This window comes from Passer domesticus, chromosome 9, assembly GCF_036417665.1.
Source record: "Passer domesticus isolate bPasDom1 chromosome 9, bPasDom1.hap1, whole genome shotgun sequence".
Classification (NCBI taxonomy): Eukaryota; Metazoa; Chordata; class Aves; order Passeriformes; family Passeridae; genus Passer; species Passer domesticus.
In genome coordinates, this window is record NC_087482.1 from 7,149,557 (window position 1) to 7,165,575 (window position 16,019).

Below are 16,019 nucleotides of genomic sequence, written 5' to 3' on the forward strand. Positions count from 1 at the left end.
GTACTCCGTTCGCACAAGCCTTTTTACTCCCTAAGAATCACAGGGAACAGCTTCCTCTAAACCCCACAGCAATGTGGACACAAGCTGTGGGACCGAGTAAGCCTGTCATCGAGTGCAGTGTTACCTGCAGAGGAGAAAAGATCCACCTACCAGGGATGCTGGACACCAGTGCAGACGTGTCCATCATCACCCGCTCAGAATGGCCAGCACACTGGGAACTACAACCTGTGGCAGGCATGATTACAGGGATCGGTGGAGCTACAGTTTCCATGCGGAGCAAGAACTACATCCTTGTCGAAGGGCCTGAAGGCAAGTTGGCAACCATCCACCCATTCGTGGTAAGGGCCCCCCTCACCTTGTACGGACGGGACATTTTATGTCAGTGGGGTGCTTCCCTATGTATATTCCCAGTCCGGATTTCTAACTGGGGCCACTGAGGAGCGCGCACTGCCAGACACTCCTCGTCTCACCTGGAAATGCCATAACCCGATCTGGATCGAGCAGTGGCCCCTCTCTAAAGTCAAACTGCGCGCACTACATGCCCTTGTGGATGAACAGCTCGCCAAAGGCCACATCGTAGAGACCACCAGCCCTTGGAATTCTCCAGTCTTCGTACTACAAAAGCCTGGAATGGACAGGTGGAGGCTCCTCCACAATCTTTGCAAAATCAATGAGGTCATCGAGGACATGGGTCCCCTCCAGCCTGGCCTGCCCTCACCATCGATGCTGCCTAGAGACTGGACACTTGCTATCATTGATATTAAAGACTGTTTCTTCAGCATCCCGCTGCATCCCCAGGACGCCCCACGGTTTGCCTTCTCCGTCCCCTCTCTTAACAGAGAGGCTCCACTCAAAAGATATCATTGGCTTTTTCTTCCTATAGGTCTCAAGTGCAGTCCCACTCTATGCCAGTGGTATGTTGCTCACATCCTGTCTCCTGTTCGGAACCTATTCCCAGACGCAATCATCCATCACTATATACACGATATCCTGGTCTGTGCACCAGAAAAAACGTACTTGGACAAAGCAGTTAAAAGGACTATTGAAACCATAGAAAAGGCAGGATTCGAGATCCGTGAGGACAAAATACAGTACACCAATCCATGGACTTACCTTGGACTCCAGATCCGGGAAAGGACCATCGTACCCCAGCAGCTCGCCATCCGAGACAACCCAAGAACTCTGAGAGACTTACACAGTCTTTGCGGATCCATCAGCTGGGTATGTCCACTGCTAGGAATTACAACAGAGGACCTCGCTCCACTGTTCAACCTTCTTTGGGGCAAGGAGGATCTGGACTCTCCATGCACTCTAACACCAGAGGCCCGAGATGCCATCACCAAGGTCCAAGAAGCCCTGTCTTCACGCAAAGCCCATCGCTTTGAGCCCAGCCTGCCTTTCCAGTTCGTCATTCTGGGAAAAGCACCTTGGTTCTATGGACTGATCTTCCAATGGGACACTCAACTTCGAGACCCTTTACTAATACTGGAATGGATCTTTACAAATAACCAACCCACAAAGACAATTACCACCTTCCAAGAAATTATGGCACATTTAATAAAAAAGGCTAGAACTCGCCTCCACTCCCTTGCAGGGTGTGAGTTCACATGCATATATTTGCCAGTGACCACTGGGGACCTGGAACATTTGCTCCAGACCAATGAAAATCTCCAGTATGCCTTAGACAGCTATACAGGCCAAATTTCCATACATATCCCAAAACATAAGCTTTTTAATTGTGATGTAACATTTCATCTGACCACAAAATTAATCCAAAGGAGAACACCTCTCAAAGCTCTAACCATCTTTACAGATGGCTCAGGGTCATCCCACAAGTCAGTAATGACATGGAAAGACCCTAAGACCCAAAACTGGGAATCTGACACGGAAATAGTGGAGCGCTCTCCACAGATTGCAGAATTAGCAGCTGTTATCAGAGCCTTTGAGAAATTAAAAAACGAACCTTTTAATCTGGTCACATAAGATTCAGCTTATGTTGCTGGCATAGCTATGAGAGCAGAACATGCTCTTCTCAAAGAGGTTTCCAATCCAAAGTTATACCAATTGATTTCTACATTAAAACGCTTAATTTCCCACAGAAAACAACCTTACCATATAATGCACATGAGGTCACACACTGACCTCCCAGGTTTCATTACAGAAGGGAACAGGAAAGCAGACACCTTAGCCATGGCAATAGAGACTGCTAATGTCCCTAACATCTGTGCCCAGGCAAAGTTGTCACATGCGTTTTTTCATCAGAATGTGCCTGCCCTTATCAGAATGTTCAAGCATTCAAAAGATCAAGCAGGAGCTATTGTTGCCACATGCCCGAACTGTCAAAACTACCAGATACCATCTATGGGGACGGGAGTTTAAACAGGTTTAAACAGCTGCCAGCTGTGGCAGACAGATGTAACCCACTTTGCACCTTTTGGAAGGTCAAAATACTTGCATGTATCAGTCGATACATTTTCAGGAGCAGTACTTGGATCAACACAACCAGGAAAAACTGCGCAGCACACCATAATACATTTTTTCCTGGCCTTTGCTACCCTGGGAGTACCAAAGGAGATCAAAACAGACAATGGACCTGCCTATACCTCTCACAAGTTGAAAGAGTTCTTCAGTGACTGGGGAATAGAACATAAGACAGGTATACCTGCAAACCCCACAGGACAATCCATCCTAGAAAGGACGCATCAAACCCTCAAAAGAGTCCTCAATCAGCAATAGAGAGAAACAAAAATCATTTCTCCAGTTGAAAGACTTTGCAAGGCTCTCTATGTCATCAGCTTCTTGAACTGTACAACATCAGAGCCTGATCCACCAATACTTCACCACTTTGCACATACCACCCCAGCAAAGCTCACTGAGAAACCACCTGTGCTCCTGAGTGGGAGGCAGAGCTGAGGGAGTGCCTTGGAGGGCACCAGTCACCCAGGTGCCCTCACTGCCACTCAGGCCTGAATGAGAAATTGAATCACTTTCCATTAAGGTCCCCCTAGATGGAAGAACCAAGACACAGGAGACAGCAAGTCTCTGGAGGCAGCCAAATCTCTGCACAAGATGCTGAGTGATCTGGAGAGGTGCCATGGTGAGTGCATTTCCCTCATGCTGCCCCTGGGACTCAGCAGCTGGGGGCTTTGGCTGCACATCTGGACACGCCGTGCGCGGCACAGCGGGAAGGGATCCATGGCAGCCTCGCTGCCCCGCTGCTGCTGTTGCTGCTTTGACGCCCTGCAGGGCTGTTTCCCAGCCTGGCCTGGCTGCAGCTTCTGCCCAGCCTCTGCAGGAAGGCATTTGGCATCTCCTGCCAGGGAGCCCAAACTGCACCATGGGCCATGTCCACCCTGAGTTATCCTGCAATTTCCCAGTCTCCAGGCAGATCACGAGAGGTGGTGCTTTGGAGAAGGGAGGGGCCTGTCCAATCCCAAAAGCTCATCTGATTTCCTCATCCTTGTCCATGACTTTCACCAGTGTTAGCTTCTGAAGACGACACCTCCCCATGGGGAACTGTCCCATCTGATCCATCTGTCCCTTTTCTTTCTCCAGCGATGACCCAAAAGCTGACAGAGAAGGTGGCTGTTCCAGGATGAAGCAGCGGCTAAGTGGCAGCCTCTTCTGCAGGAGAACAGGCAGTTCCAGGCACTGGCACAGCAGGTGATGGCTCCAGTGTTTCCTGAGAGGGCCTGAGCCTGTCCCCTGGGGCTGGGGGAGCTGTCACGGGGCAGGGAGGGCCAGGGGTGGCAGTGGCTGCTCAGGGATGGCTTTGGCCCGTGTCCCTGGCAGCAGCCACTGCCCAAGCAGCTGCGCTGCCCCCGGGCTCTCCTCCCGGCCTGCTGGGCTTTGTTGGCTGGCACAGCCTGTGCCAAGGGGCGGCAAGGTGCCTGCAGGCCCCAGCTCTGGGGGAAACAGAGAACGTCCTGCCCGTATTCACCGTGCTGCCAGCTCAGCAGTGCAGCACAGCACGGGCTCACGCTCCCCATTGCTCCCACAGATGCAGCCGGCACCACAACATGTGTTCCCAATGCCCAGAAGGGCCTCGGAAGGTGTTGCTATTTTTGGAACCCTCTGTTTGCATGTGATAAGGGCAAGTTTGGCTATCTGTTTCTGCCAGGAAATTATTTGAAGAGCTCATCCGAGCCTTGACTCAGAGCTTCTCCATTGCAGTTCATGTTGTAATAAATAGGTGTGATTCCTGCTGATAAAATTGTAAAGTAATCAATATTGATATAATAATTAATATTTGGAAACAGTAGAACAGTTAGAAGGTGTAATGCCAAGGAAGAAAGGGAGAGGAGGGGCTCCCCCCCTTCTCCTGCAGATGTTCAGAACAGGAAGAAGCAAGAGATAAGTATTACTGAATTTAGTTAGAAGAGAGGAAAGTTTGGTTGGACATCCAGGAAAATGTTAATTATAGGAGATTTATTGCTTTGATGCTAGAACATAGTATTGGCTTGTATGATATTAGCTTTGACTTACATTATACCAGCTTGGTGCGCATGTGTAATCCAAAAGGTGAATCAAAGGACATCGAGGAAGAGGAGAGGCCTTCATCAGAGATGACCCCAAAGAACAGTGCAACCACCTAAAAAACGGTGGAGCATGCGTGGTAAAACTGATAATGAAGGTGGAGATACAAGTGTGACAAATTGAAAATGGGAGGAGATGGTGATGATGTACAGTGTAAAAAGGAGAATTTTAGGCTTGGCAATTTGTATGTGAGGGGACAGGGATCAAGCCCTGCCCTCCGTACCCCTCGTGTACCCCGCACGATTATTTTTCCTTATGTGCTATTATAAGAGCCAAATTATCCCTTATTATAACCAAATTATATTGTCAATATTTTGAGTGGATTCAATTTCATATACTTTTCAGCTACTTCATTAAAATTGCTGCAACATTTAATTTGCTTGGTTTTCTTTCATGATACAGTAATTGGAGAAATATAACAAAATTTTTGACTGTAATTCAGTCCTAGAAGTCAGTTTTATACCCCTCCCCTTATTTTCTATTGTTATAGCATATTTTATTACCAATGGGTTCCTCCTTTCCCCCCTGTGATGTTGGTGTTGCCCCACTTGTCCATCTCTCCAAAGACCTGCCCTTTTTTTCACTCCTCCCATTGCATGTCAGTCCCTCTCCAAGCCTGCCCTTTGCTCTAGAAACTTCCCTATCAATTTTGTATCCTTCGGAACCCCATTGGTTTGTTTAAGTTCTTCCCCTCCCCTGTAATCCCCAATTGGTTTAAACCTTGTATTCCCCGCCTGGTGTTCCACCCTCAGTTTCTCCCAATTGGCTAAAGATTGTATCCTGCCCTGGGACCCTGCATTGTTTGTAAGTTGGTGTATGCTTTTAGTGCAGTGTTGGCCTGCCCCTGATGGTCTGTAGAGTAATCACCTTTGGAAAACATAGAGCAGACCTCACCCCGTTCCTTGTCCCTACCCTCAGGGCAGTCCTACCCCCAAGGCAGTCCACCTGTGCTGTAGAGCAGCTGTGCCCTGCAGCCACAGCCCAGATTCGACAGTTTTCTGGGGGCGGCCCAGTGCCACTGTGGGTGTGGGCAGCTAGTGGGGCTGAAGAAATGGGGCAGCACAGCACTTCCCAAATCAGCTCTTCTGTTGCAGTAGAGAGATGCAGCTGTGACCACATTGTCCTGGTGGTAGCACCAGCAAAGCCCACCCGGCACCAGCACTGGCTGAGCTCCATGCCCAGGAGCAGCCGTGGATGGCCACAGTGTGGGCAGGCAGGAGCCAGGCAGGGGCTGCTGTGCCCAGCGGCGGGGCCCCGAGGGGATGGGGGAGCCCATGCTGAGCGTCCCTGGGCTGAGGGCACATTTCCTTCTTTGGCATCATCTGGGCCTGGACCTGAAGAGGCACAAAGGGATATTTTGGGTTGCCTGATGAGCGTTCCAGGAGTCCCGGATGTTTTAAATGAATTAGCTTTTTTTGATTAATAAGGAGAATTTATTCCATAATTAAAATTCAGTCGTAGAAAATCTAGAAGCAAATATCAGATTGGCCCTGAACCAGGCTGACAGCGTCAGGTGAGACAGGTGGGGCATTTCTCTCCCCTGTGCATCACGAAGGGACAGCTCTCTCAAAGTCTTTTTTGTCCATTTCCAAGCTCCAAGCGGTGTGGAGGGCAGCAGTTTTTCTGCTTTCTTATGGTTGTTTTTATCCTTTTTGCATATTCATGTATTTTTTCCTTTCTTGCTGCAGCTCTTGCTGAGAGTTTCCCCAAAACTGGTAAAAAATTCACTTTGTTAGAGGAAAATCTCCTGCAATATGCATTCTAGGAGGCACACATTTATCTTATAGATGATGCAAATCGAATGCACATTGCTGAGGTTTGGTCAGAGAAATAATCTTCTGGAATCAGCATTTCTGGGGACGAATATTCAGGCTAGGATTTTGGTGCATGTTGATTGCCCTGAACCCTCCTTTGTTATGCTAGCATTTTCATTAGGCGAGATTACTGTAGTCTCAGCATGAATTTGTGCATACAATCTATCAGAATCCCTCCCTTTCTCTATTAATTTATTAAATTTGTACTTTTAGGATACACTTTGACAAAGCTTACTTATTTTCTAATTTTATGTTTAGTATTTATAAAACTTGACAACTACACTTTCATACTACTAGTCAGGGTCTAAAATTAACAGCTCTTCTCATAAGGTAGATTATTCTAAATCTTTAATTTCTTTTCTTTGGATTGTCAATTATATTTTTTTATATCAATGCATGTGCTTATTGTAATTTAGATATATTTTGACTCCATAGTCGTTTAAGGCTGGTAATATTTGTAAAATAAGTTTTTCATGTTTTCTTATGTTGCCTGCTAAAATGTGTCTTTATAACTGTCTCATGTTCTTGTTTTCTAATTCTTGAGCAATTTGCTTTATTCTACTCTCAGGATTTATTTCTTCTCTATCTCTTGCAGAGCAAAAAGTTTTAATATATTGCTTACAAATTTTGCCATTTTATTCTTTTTGCTGTATTTCACATTTTCTTTATTGCAGTCTTTTACTACTCATAGTGCACCTTCTGAATTTGTTAAAATTATAGCGTACTACACTAACTTGGTAGTGTGCATATGGCTCATTCTTTTTGGGCTTGGATAACTAATACAGTGACAATAATCCTCTGCAGTTTTAACTCTCTAGCTCTCTCAAAGCCCCTTTGGGTTGCAGCCAAAGGGCCAAGATGTGTATCTTCTTGGTAGCAGAGCTTACACCTTGGGATCTAGTCACTGGTGTCCTTCGTCTCATTCTCAGTATTTACTTCATAAGATTTATAAGAGCCTTTTAAATTGTTTTTCAGGATTTAGGATAGCACCTGCTTATTTCTAATTGTTATAGTTTTGTTTCTTTGACATTTTATCTCTAAAGTTGTAATTAGTCTGTACACTTCTCTTTCTTTCAGCTCTACTTGGCTTTTTTCCTTTATTTTAATTTGATCCTTATTAAATATCTAACGGCTTTTGTTATATCCTATCTGATTTAATGTTACTTTTAGTGTTTCTTGGAACTTAAATCTGGTTTGTATCTTATATACTTAATTTTTTTCAGATTTTTCACGAATCATATTATTGTTCTAATATATTCTTTACAGTGTTTCATTAGCTTTTACTTCTATTTCTTTTGTCTGTTATAACAAAAGCACTAAAATATTTTATTTTTTGAAATAAATTTGCATATCACACCTTAAATATTCAGTTCACTTAAAACAACCTCATGAATAATACAGTTTAAAATAAAATATTTTACTTCTCATAACAATGGGTTTTACAGCTTACAAGCTTAGGTATTAACATGCATCAGTCTATTTTACTTCAAGAAGTAGTGGTGACTTTTTAGTGAGGTTTGGCTGGTGTTTTTGTTGGTGGATTTACAGGTCTTCTGTCCTGCCTTTCTTTGCAGCTGAACCTGCTGGTGAAGGTGGTGCAGCTTCCCAAGCCACGTCCAGGACTGAGGCTGTGGGAGATGCTGAGGGTAGGTCAAGGCCTTTCCCCTGGGAGAGCTGCCAGCTCAGAGCCCAAAGCTGGGCCAGGGGGGCAGCGCTGCAGGTGCCAGCACAGAACCATGCACGTGTGTGCCCTCGCCCTGTGTGATTCCCTCACCGCTCCTTCGGCTCAGTGGTACCCGTGCAGATCAGCAGAGATGGCAGAAGCTTCTGTGGCTGTTGAGTTACAGGTGTGTCTGCAGGGAGGACTTCTCCAGCTCCTTTGCTGATTCCTACAGAGAAGCCTGGCAACCATCGCAGGGGTGAGTAGTGTGTCCCTGCTGACCCCACAGGCTGAGCCCTACTTTTGTGGGATCTGTTCCTGGGAAATGGAATTCTGTTGCTCTAAGGTCTTCCGAGGGGGAAGGACCAAGCTACAGGACACCAGAAACCCCATGATCCATCCGAAAACATGAGGCAAATGCTGAAGGAAATGCAGCAGGCAGGAGAAGGTGGGTGCATTTCCCTCATGCTTCCCCTGGGTCTCAGCATCTGGGGGCTTTGGCTGCACATCTGGACACGCTGTGCCTGGCACAGCAGGAAGGGATCCATGGCAGCCTCGCTGCCCTGCTGCTGCTTTGACGTCTTGCAGGGCTGTTTCCCAGCCTGGCCTGGCTGCAGCTTCTGCCCAGCCCCTGCAAGAAGGCATTTGGCATCAGCTGACAGGCCGCCTAATTGCACCACAGGCCTGAGATCCCCTGAAATATTCCAGTCGCCGGGTAGAACAGAAACGGCACCAGTTTGGGGAAGGGAGGGCCCTGGCCTTCCCAAAATGTTTATAGGGATTTCCTGATTCTTAGCCATGTCTTTGACAATCATTCCCTCCTGAAGGCGCCACCTCCCCAGTGGGGAACAGCCCCACCTGATCCAGCTGTCCCTCTTCCTTCTCCAGAAGTGGATGCAGAGGCTGGGCATAAGGCGGCATTTCCCAGAGGAAGCAGTGGTTCCATGCCAGCCTCTGCTGCAGGAAGAGAGGCGATGCCAGGCACAGGCACAGGAGGTAATTGCTGTGCCTCTGGGCCTGAGCCCTGCTGAGGCTTGAGCTGCTCTCGCTGCTGCCTGGCAGTGCAGGGACAGCCTGGACAAGTCAGGCACAGCCCAGAGGTATTATCCCAAGCAGGCTCAGGGCACTCAGGTACTGAGCAGTCCTGCTGGGGTCCCTCCGTGGGAGACATGTCCTGAAACCTGGCAGCGACTGCACGGGGTGCCCACGGTGGGGAAAGGATAGAGGGGGAGAGCAAGGCTCCAGTGTGTCCTGAAAGGGCCTGGCTGTTTGCCCTTGGGATCTGGGAGCTGTCCCAGCAGAAGGAGGGCAGGAGGGACAGAGGGAGGGATGGATACGTATGTCACTGCCTGCTGCAGTTTTCCCCGGGGTTTTAGAGAGGATTTCCTCTGTGTCTGAGGGAGAGAACCCGGAGGCCCTGCGCTGCTCCAGACACCCCTCCCAGGGATGTTGCTGAGGGCAGGGAAAGAGGGTGGAGAGTGATGAGGAGCCAGCCCAGAGCTCCCCAGGCCCCTGTGCAGCTTTGGCCATGTCTATTCTCATCTGGCTCCCACGGCCTTAGCCGACCCCCTTGTAGTGCCCAGTTCCCTGTGGCAGAAGGGGATCCCAGCACACCCTGCAAAAGTGTTCTCATCTGTGTTCCGTTCCAGATGAGGTGTCTGGGAAGGCTTCTCCATCAGCTTGGATGAATAAAATTTTGAAGCCCTTGGAGCCTCCTGCAGGTATGTTCTCAGTGTGCCACCAAGGAAGAATTGTAGTCAAGCGGGCAGGAACCAGGTGACAGAAGCTTCTGTGGCTGTTGTGTTACAGATGTGTCTACAGGGAAGACTTCTCCAGCTCCTACCGTGGATGTTACACTCAAGCCCAGCTCCCGTCACAGTGGTGAGTAGTGTGTCCCTGCTGACCCCACAGGCTGAACCCTGCTTTTCTGGGATCCATTCCTGGGAAATGGAAATATTTTTCTCTAAGGTACTCCAACAGGGAAAATCCAAGATACAACAGATAAGATATCCCTGGAACCATCCAAACAGATGAGGCAAGAGCTGAAGGAACCCCTGCAGACAAGAGAAGGTGGGTGCATTTCCCTCATGCTTCCCCTGGGAGTCAGCAGCCGGGGGCTTTGGCTGCATATCTGGACACGCCATGCCCGGCACAGCAGGCAGGGATCCATGGCAGCCTCGCTGCCCCGCTGCTGCTTTCACGCCCTGCAGGGCTGTTTGCCAGCCTGGCCTGGCTGCAGCTTCTGCCCAGCCTCTGCAGGAAGGCATTTGGCATCAGCTGGCAGACAGCCCCAATTGCACCACAGGCCATGCCCACCCTCAGATGCCCTGCAATTTCCTGGTGTCTAGGCAGATCAGATGTTGAGGCTGTTTGGGGAAGGAAGCAGCCTTGGGTTGTCCCAAAATCCTGGGTGTTTTCTGATCCTTATGCATTCCTTTCACAAGTGATGCCTCCTGAAATTGTCCCCTTCCCCATTCCCAGTCAGGAATGTTTTCATCTGATGCAGCTGTCTCTTTTCCATTCTCCAGAAATGAAAGGAGAGCCTGCGGAGAAAGAAGCATTTCCCGGAGGAAGCAGTGGTTGCATGCCAGCCTCAGCTCCAGGAAGGGAGGCCATGCCAGGCATAGGCACAGGAGGTAATTGCTATGCCTCTGGGCCTGAGCCCTGCTGAGGCTTGAGCTGCCCTCTCTGCTGTTTGGCAGTGCGGGCACAGCCTGGACTAGAGCGGCACAGCCCAGGGGAATTATCCCGAGCAGTCTCAGGGTACTTGGGTCCTGAGCAGTCCTGCTGGGGTCCCTCCATGGGAGACATGTCCTGAAACCTGGGAGTGACTGCACGGGGTGCCCACGGTGGGGAAAGGACAGAGGGGGAGAGCAAGGCTCCAGTGTGTCCTGAGAGGGCCTGGCTGTTTGCCCTTGGGATCTGGGGGGTTTCCCCACAGAAGGAGGGCAGGAGGGCCAGAGGGAGGGCAGGATGGATAGCTGTGGCACTGCCTGCTGCAGTTTTCCCCCATGCTTTAGGGAGGATTTCTTCTGTGTGTGAGGGGGAGAGTCCCAGGTCCCTGCACTGCTGCAGCCACCCCTCCCAGGGATGTTGCTGAGGGCAGGGAAAGAGTGTGGAGAGTGACCAGGAGCCAGCGCAGAGCTCCCCAGGCCCCTGGGCAGCTTTGGCCATGTCTATTCACATCTGGCTCCCATGGCCTTAGCCGACTCCCTGGCAGTGCCCAGTTCCCTGTGGCAGAAAGAGATCCCAGCACGCACTGGAAAATGTTCTCATCTGTGCTGCATTGTAGATGAGGGTGCTGGGAAGGCTTCTCCATCAGCTTGGATGAATAAAGTTTTGAAGCCCTTGGAGCCTCCTGCAGGTATGTTCTCAGTGTGCCACCAAGGAAGAATTGTAGACAAGCGGGCAGGCACCAGGTGACAGAAGCTTCTGTGGCTGTTGTGTTACAGACGTGTCTACAGGGAAGACTTCTCCAGCTTCTCCAGCTGCTACCTTGGATGCTGCACTCAAGCCCAGCTCCCATCTCAGGGGTGAGTAGTGTGTCCCTGCTGAGCCCACAGGCTGAGCCCTGCTTTTCTGGGATCCATTCCTGAGAAATGGAAATATTTTTCTCTAAGGTACTCCAACAGGGAAAATCCAAGATACAACAGATAAGATATCCCTGGAACCATCCAAACAGATGAGGCAAGAGCTGAAGGAACCCCTGCCGACAAGAGAAGGTGGGTGCATTTCCCTCATGCTTCCCCTGGGAGTCAGCAGCCGGGGGCTTTGGCTGCACATCTGGACACGCCATGCCCGGCACAGCAGGAAGGGATCCATGGCAGCCTTGCTGCCCCGCTGCTGCTTTCACGCCCTGCAGGGCTGTTTCCCAGCCTGGCCTGGCTGCAGCTTATGCCCAGCCTCTGCCGGAAGTTATTGGGCATCAGCTGACAGGCCATGCCCAAACTGTAACACACCCTGAGATCCCCCACTATATCCAGCCCTGCAGATTAGGAAAAGGGTGGCTGTTTGGTGGTGGAAGTGCTCACATCATGCCACTGTAACCTGGCCATTTTCCTGCTCCATAAATTTCACAAATATTACCTCTGATGCCACCACCCAAGTGGGAAACAGCTCCATCTGATGCAGCTGTCTCCCTTCCTTTGTCAAGAGATGGACATAGTGCTTCAGTGGAAGGTGGCATTTCTTGAAGGAAGCACTCCATCTTCGGTGCCAGCCCCTGCTGCAGGAAGGAAGGCGATGCCAGACACGGGCACAGGCACAGCAGGTAATTGCTGTGCCGGGCTCAGGCCTGGCCGGGGCTGTGTGGCAGCAGCTCTTCCCCCAGGGCCTGCCCTTGCCCGGCCCGGCAGCAGCCAAAGCTGGAGGCGCCTCGGCTTCCAGGCCTCTGGAGCTGGTTCAGAGCCCCGGGAAAACGGGACTGGTGCAGCAACGTCCCTGGCGCTGCAGCTGCTGCGGAGCTGGCCCTGAGTGCCCAGAGGCCCAAGGCACAGGAGCAGCCCCGAGCGGGAGCCCTGCCGCCAGCCCAGGGCCAGAGCCAGCCCTGGCACACAATGGAAACAGTTCTCATCTTGGTTTGCTTCCAGACTGGGATGCTGGGAAGGATTCTCCATTAGCCTGGCGCTCTGAAGTTGTGAAGCCCTCTGAGCATTCTGCAGGTATGTTCTCACTGTCCCACCAAGGCGTAATGTTTGACTGACTGGTAAGAACCAGGTGACAGAAGCTTCTGTGGCTGTTGTGTTACAGGCGTGTCTGCAGGGACGACCTCACCAACTCCTACCTTGGATGCTGCACAAAAGGCCAGCTCCCATGGCAGGGGTGAGTAGTGTGTCCCTGCTGACCCCTCAGGCTGAGCCCTGCTTTTGTGGGGTCCATTGCTGGGAAATGGAACTACTTTCTTTTAAGGTCCTCCGACAGGAGAGACCAAAGACATGGCAGGCAGGAAATTCCAGGACCCATTAGAAATCATGTGGCAAATGCTGAAGGAACGTCTGCAGAGAGGACAAGGTGGGTGCATTTCCCTCATGCTGCTCCTGGGACTCAGCAGCCGGGGGCTTTGGCTGCACATCTGGACATGCCGTGCCCGGCACAGCAGGAAGGGATCCATGGCAGCCTCGCTGCCCCGCTGCTGCTTTCACGCCCTGCAGGGCTGTTTCCCAGCCTGGCCTGGCTGCAGCTTCTGCCCAGTCTCTGCAGGAAGGCATTTGGCATCAGCTGGCAGACAGCCCCAAATGCACCACAGGCCATGCCCACCCTCAGATGCCCTGCAATTTCCTGGTGTCCAGGCAGTTCAGATGTTGGGGCTGTTTGGGGAAGGAAGCAGCCTTGGGTTGTCCCAAAATCCTGGGTGTTTTCTGATCCTTATGCATTCCTTTCACAAGTGATGCCTCCTGAAATTGTCCCCTTCCCCATTCCCAGTCAGGAATGTTTTAATCTGATGCAGCTGTCTCTTTTCCATTCTCCAGAAATGAAAGGAGAGCCTGCGGAGAAAGAAGCATTTCCCGGAGGAAGCAGTGGTTGCATGCCAGCCTCAGCTCCAGGAAGGGAGGCCATGCCAGGCACAGGCACAGGAGGTAATTGCTGTGCCTCTGGGCCTGAGCCCTGCTGAGGCTTGAGCTGCCCTCTCTGCTGTTTGGCAGTGCGGGCACAGCCTGGACTAGAGCAGCACAGCCCAGGGGAATTATCCCGAGCAGGCTCAGGGCACTGAGCAGTCCTGCTGGGGTCCCTCCATGGGAGACATGTCCTGAAACCTGGGAGCGACTGCACGGGGTGCCCACGGTGGGGAAAGGACAGAGGGGGAGAGCAAGGCTCCAGTGTGTCCTGAGAGGGCCTGGCTGTTTGCCCTTGGGATCTGGGGGGTTTCCCCACAGAAGGAGGGCAGGAGGGACAGAGGGAGGGCAGGATGGATAGCTGTGGCACTGCCTGCTGCAGTTTTCCCCCATGCTTTAGGGAGGATTTCTTCTGTGTGGGAGGGGGAGAGTCCCAGGTCCCTGCACTGCTGCAGCCACCCCTCCCAGGGATGTTGCTGAGGGCAGGGAAAGAGTGTGGAGAGTGACCAGGAGCCAGCCCAGAGCTCCCCAGGCCCCTGGGCAGCTTTGGCCATGTCTATTCACATCTGGCTCCCATGGCCTTAGCCGACTCCCTGGCAGTGCCCAGTTCCCTGTGGCAGAAAGAGATCCCAGCACACACTGGAAAATGTTCTCATCTGTGCTGCATTGTAGATGAGGGTGCTGGGAAGGCTTCTCCATCAGCTTGGATGAAGAAAGTTTTGAAGCCCTTGGAGCCTCCTGCAGGTATGTTCTCGGTGTGTCACCAAGGAAGAATTGTAGACAAGCGGGCAGGCACCAGGTGACAGAAGCTTCTGTGGCTGTTGTGTTACAGATGTGTCTACAGGGAAGACTTCTCCAGCTTCTCCAGCTGCTACCTTGGATGCTGCACTCAAGCCCAGCTCCCATCTCAGGAGTGAGTAGTGTGTCCCTGCTGACCCCACAGGCTGAGCCCTGCTTTTCTGGGATCCAATCCTGGGAAATGGAAATATTTTTCTCTAAGGTACTCCAACAGGGAAAATCCAAGATACAACAGATAAGATATCCCTGGAACCATCCAAACAGATGAGGCAAGAGCTGAAGGAACCCCTGCCGACAAGAGAAGGTGGGTGCATTTCCCTCATGCTTCCCCTGGGAGTCAGCAGCCGGGGGCTTTGGCTGCACATCTGGACACGCCATGCCCGGCACAGCAGGAAGGGATCCATGGCAGCCTTGCTGCCCCGCTGCTGCTTTCACGCCCTGCAGGGCTGTTTCCCAGCCTGGCCTGGCTGCAGCTTATGCCCAGCCTCTGCCGGAAGTTATTGGGCATCAGCTGACAGGCCATGCCCAAACTGTAACACACCCTGAGATCCCCCACTATATCCAGCCCTGCAGATTAGGAAAAGGGTGGCTGTTTGGTGGTGGAAGTGCTCACATCATGCCACTGTAACCTGGCCATTTTCCTGCTCCATAAATTTCACAAATATTACCTCTGATGCCACCACCCAAGTGGGAAACAGCTCCATCTGATGCAGCTGTCTCCCTTCCTTTGTCAAGAGATGGACATAGTGCTTCAGTGGAAGGTGGCATTTCTTGAAGGAAGCACTCCATCTTCGGTGCCAGCCCCTGCTGCAGGAAGGAAGGCGATGGCAGACACGGGCACAGGCACAGCAGGTAATTGCTGTGCCGGGCTCAGGCCTGGCCGGGGCTGTGTGGCAGCAGCTCTTCCCCCAGGGCCTGCCCTTGCCCGGCCCGGCAGCAGCCAAAGCTGGAGGCGCCTCGGCTTCCAGGCCTCTGGAGCTGGTTCAGAGCCCCGGGAAAACGGGACTGGTGCAGCAACGTCCCTGGCGCTGCAGCTGCTGCGGAGCTGGCCCTGAGTGCCCAGAGGCCCAAGGCACAGGAGCAGCCCCGAGCGGGAGCCCTGCCGCCAGCCCAGGGCCAGAGCCAGCCCTGGCACACAATGGAAACAGTTCTCATCTTGGTTTGCTTCCAGACTGGGATGCTGGGAAGGATTCTCCATTAGCATGGCGCTCTGAAGTTGTGAAGCCCTCTGAGCATTCTGCAGGTATGTTCTCACTGTCCCACCAAGGCGTAATGTTTGACTGACTGGTAAGAACCAGGTGACAGAAGCTTCTGTGGCTGTTGTGTTACAGGCGTGTCTGCAGGGACGACCTCACCAACTCCTACCTTGGATGCTGCACAAAAGGCCAGCTCCCATGGCAGGGGTGAGTAGTGTGTCCCTGCTGACCCCTCAGGCTGAGCCCTGCTTTTGTGGGGTCCATTGCTGGGAAATGGAACTACTTTCTTTTAAGGTCCTCCGACAGGAGAGACCAAAGACATGGCAGGCAGGAAATTCCAGGACCCATTAGAAATCATGTGGCAAATGCTGAAGGAACGTCTGCAGAGAGGACAAGGTGGGTGCATTTCCCTCATGCTGCTCCTGGGACTCAGCAGCCGGGGGCTTTGGCTGCACATCTGGAC

General features: G+C 51.6%; 1 long non-coding RNA gene across 1 annotated transcript; it reads left to right on the top strand.

Annotated features, from left to right (window-relative positions):
* The first annotated feature begins 8,896 nt into the window (after nucleotides 1–8,896).
* LOC135307513 (uncharacterized) lies at nucleotides 8,897–9,893 on the top strand. The gene is made up of 3 exons (XR_010368256.1): nucleotides 8,897–9,006; nucleotides 9,660–9,731; nucleotides 9,820–9,893. It is a non-coding gene; the product is annotated as an uncharacterized LOC135307513 (long non-coding RNA).
* The last annotated feature ends 6,126 nt before the right edge of the window (nucleotides 9,894–16,019 follow it).